Here is a 4,283-nt window from a genome sequence, read left to right as displayed (position 1 = left end):
TATTATACTTATAAGCAAAATAGTCCAAAAGGACTTGGGAAGCACACAGTTCCAAACCTAGATTAGGGACTCTCAGAAAAGTCGGTTTGACAATATGGGTACAAACCAAATCTAGGTTGGGTGGAATGCCATCAGATTGTGACTTATGTAGGACGATAGGCACATCATTACTAATCACATCAACATCTCCTAAGTCTTCTACACGTGTCACAACATGCTCACAATCATCAAACAAATTGGCAAGATCACAATCAGAGTCATCAACATCATCAACAAATTTATTCTCATGCATCGGAAAATCAGGAGAAATATCACAATGTGACCTAGGTAGAGAATCAGACACATCAAATATATTTTCATGCATATTAGTGTCAACAGAAGATTCTATATTACCTAAATCATTTTCATAGGACAGATGCACATGCTCAAAATCAGTATCAACATCACATGTATATGGAATACTAGAAGAAACATCATTCATGAAGGTCGAGGCAGAGAAGCCTAATGTATTTGAACCCAAAGGTTCCATAACATTTTCAGCATAGACATGTTCTTCTAACATAACATCATCATCATCATCATCATAGTAATATGCATACTTGTCCCTATTAGCAGTTGTGGTGTCATTAGTCAACTCATGTTCCTCTAGATTAGGTTCATATTCAATATCATACACATGAGAAGGACTAGACATGCTATTTCCAAAGTTCAATTCATTACCACCAATATCATGTGACAGTGTCTCAGTTTCCCTAATGGACTCCCAGTGACGGGTTTTCTCTGCAATCTCAGCTAAAAATTTCCATGCATCATCCACAGTTTTATCAAGAAATTCACCGTTACACATACACTCAACCATGGCTCGAGATTTAAAGTCTAGTCCCTCATAGAGGATAGCGACAAGTCTCCACTTCTCAAATCCATGGTGTGGACATTCGCTCAACAAATCATTAAAACGTTCAAAATAGTCAAAAACAGTTTCCTCATTCAACTGGACAAAACAATTGATATTTTGACGAATAGCGATGGTCCTATGATGTGGAAAAAATCTTTGGAAAAATTGATTAGTGAGTTGTTCCCAAGTGGTGATTGATTGTGGTCTCAAACCGTAAAACCATGTTTTGGCCCTTTCCTTTAGAGAAAATGTAAACAAACGCAATTTCAGAGAGTCTTCGGACATATGATCAGGTTGCATAGTCCGACAAATTTGTTCAAACTCTCTTACATGAGTATAGGGGTTCTCAGAATCGAACCCTCGAAATATAGGAAGTATTTGTATCATGCTTGCATTTATTTTAAAAGGGGTATTGGTTTGAGGTAATACAATACATGATAATGGAATTTTTATTGTGGGATACATGTATTCATGGAGAGCACTAGGTTGGCTCATATTGAAAAGACACAAAGCCCACTATTTGGTTTTAATGGGTTTGGATTTTTGGGAAAAATATTTGGTTTTAATGGGTTTGGATTTTTGGGAAAATTTTGGTTTTTGAAATAAGGAGCAATTTTTTTTTTTTTTTTTTTTACACTTAGCCTAGCATAAATTAGCACAACCCATAAAAGAAAATAAAAACAACAATAATAATTACAAACCCATAAAAGAAAGAAAAAGAAGAAAAAGAAAAATTATTACAAGCCCAAATAAAAAATAAAGAAAAACAAAAATTATTACAAGCCCACAAATTAAAAATGGAAGCCCACAGGTTGGGTTCTCTTAATGGGTTTAGGCTTACCTATAAAGCACAGCCCAGCTGTTCGGTTTGGTTGCAAAAGCCCAGTTGGGCTTTGGATCGTCCTAAGCTTTGGCTTTTCTATGGCCCAGTTGGGCTTTGGTTCAACTTCTTCACCTTCTGCAGCTTACAGCCCAGTTGGGCTTTGGATCTTCCTAAACTTTTGTTGGAGAGGCCCAGTTGGGTTTTGGCTCTCAGCAACAAGCTCAGACCAGCAACTCAACAATAGCAGATGGGGAACAACAGCAGCACCAGAGGCTGGCTGTAGCAATGGCCCAAGCTCCAGCAGCAGCAGGAAGAAGTAGCAGCAGCACCAGGGAGAAGAAGAAAGTAGCAGCACAGTTCAGTTCAGCAGGCAGCAACAGCAGATCAGCAGCAGGACCAGGAGCAGCAGAGGAAGTTTACAGCTCCAGCACCAACATCTCCAAATATCCAGCAGGTTGCACAGCTGCAAGTCCTCAGCACCAGTAGCTTCTTAGCACCACAGTACTAAAGTATCAACAGCAGCAGCAAAGAGCAACAAGCAGCAACATGGGCCACATCACCAGTTCAGGAACTTCAGCTTCACTGCAGTTCCAACAGCAACAGCAGCTTCAAAACAGCACAGCCAAGTCCCCGGCAGCGGCGCCAAAAACTTGGTGGACCCAGGAAAGCGTATAAAATTGAAGCGAAATGAAACGCGGGCCTACAATAATACCGCAAGTGCACGGTCGTCAGTTGTACCTCGTGCAAGTACGGGTCGATCCACAGAGACTGGGGGTGTTTGGAGTTTCTAGCTATTTGGGCTCTAAATTGCTATTGGGCTTCTAATTGTGCTTTGGGCTTAGTGGGTTTGTTTGTAATGATGAAGTGCTTTAGGCCTTGGGCCTTTGAATGATTTTGGAATGAACTGTGAACTTGGGGTTAACAGTTCAATTGTGAACTGGGCTTGGGTTTTTTTTTGAGTTGCACTGGGCTGGACCTTTGATTTTTGGAATGAACTGAGCCTTGGGCTCAGTTGGCTGGGCCTTTAGATTATCTAGGCTTTTGATCTATGAACTAGGCTTTAGGCCTTAACCTGGACTTTGAACCTGGGCTTTTAGCCTTTGGTTCTAAGCTAACTGTTTGGAGCAGCAGCAGACAGGGCTGGGCTGGAGAAGAAGCAGCAGCAGCAGCAGGGGAGGAAGGTAAGCAGGCAGGGTTGCAGGGCAACTGAGCAGAACTGGCAGCAAGGCCAGGGAAATAAGAAGATGGTAGGGGAGGTGGAGCAAACTAAATGTAGCAGTGGCACTAGGCCAAGGTGGAAGCAAGTGGAAACAAGTAAGAAAAAGAATAAGCTAACAAAGTAACAGTGAACAGCAAGCAATAAGAAAGGCATAAAACAGCAAACAACAATGGAGATAAACAGTGAAGCAAAGACATTAAAATGACAGTGTAATAAACCAAGGCCTAAGCCAAGGGCAGTGATGTGAAGAAATAACAAAACAGTCAAGTTGCAAGTGACTGTGAAAACAAAATGTGGGTTAAGCTAAGGCTTTGAATCCACCCTTGTGTCCTAGCCAAACAATGTGATCCTATGTTGATTTGAAAATCCTATGCATACATCTAGAATGGGAGGAAAACTAATTTGCTCACTAGTTTGCCCCTAGCATTGACTGTCTTTTGACAGAACAATCAATCACAGGCACTATGAGCATCAATATCTTCCCATTGCTCAATCAACACACTGCACTAAGGCTCTAACCTAGCATTCCACTATCTAACAATCCACTAAAGCTTCATCTGAGCCTCAGCAGTGAACTCAGAACATGAGAAAACAGATGGAACAACACATGATTAACAGGAACAACACAACATTTAAACTACTAAACAGTGAATGAAAATTGCAAAAGAAGAACCCTAAAAATTAACAGTGAAATCAAATTAAATTAACCCAATTAGGGGGTTTCTCGGCTAACCAAGAACAACCTTTAACATCCTACATCAGTTCCTATTTATAGTTTACAACAAAATACAAAACCCTAATTCGAAAATCCCCAAATCAGCAGGATTAGGGTTTCGAGAATAACTAAAATTAACTCACCCTCTGATGCAAATAGACTCGACCCATGCTTCTTCTGACCTTCCTGCTCCTCTCTCATGCTTCAATTGACGCATCTGCTGCTCTAATTGTTCCCTAGTTCGAGTTATTTTACTCACCCCAAAACCTAGGGTTTCAGTGGTTGTGAGATGGGGAAAATAACTAGGCTAGGGAGATGGGTTTGAGGTGGTGTCGGGGTATGGAGATGGTAGTGAGGCAGAGGGTGGCAGTGGACATGGAAGAGAGGCAGGAGCAGAGCTCGACTGCAACTGTCGGGGGAAGAAGAGAGTTTTTGGGGAAAAAAGATTTGGGGAAGAAGAACTTGTTTGGGTGAAGTCGATGGTTTTGGATGCTAGGGTGTGAAGCGGGTGTAGCGAACTTTAATGAACAGCAAGTAAAGAGCGTTGGATGATCCCATATAGATTGAATCGAACGGCTACGATGGAGAGGTATGTGGCGACCGTTGGATTATGAGATACAACAAAATTGAC

The 4,283-nt window shown here is 41.3% G+C and overlaps 1 non-coding gene across 1 annotated transcript; it reads left to right on the top strand.

Moving 5' to 3' along the window:
- The first annotated feature begins 917 nt into the window (after nt 1–917).
- On the top strand, nt 918–1,021 carry LOC113314552. Its single transcript, XR_003342465.1, has one exon. It is a non-coding gene; the product is annotated as a small nucleolar RNA R71 (small nucleolar RNA).
- The last annotated feature ends 3,262 nt before the right edge of the window (nt 1,022–4,283 follow it).

This window comes from Papaver somniferum, chromosome 9 (assembly GCF_003573695.1).
Source record: "Papaver somniferum cultivar HN1 chromosome 9, ASM357369v1, whole genome shotgun sequence".
NCBI lineage: Eukaryota > Viridiplantae > Streptophyta > Magnoliopsida > Ranunculales > Papaveraceae > Papaver > Papaver somniferum.
The sequence above is the reverse complement of the archived record's forward strand: the minus strand, read 5'-3'. Positions and strand labels throughout refer to the sequence as shown.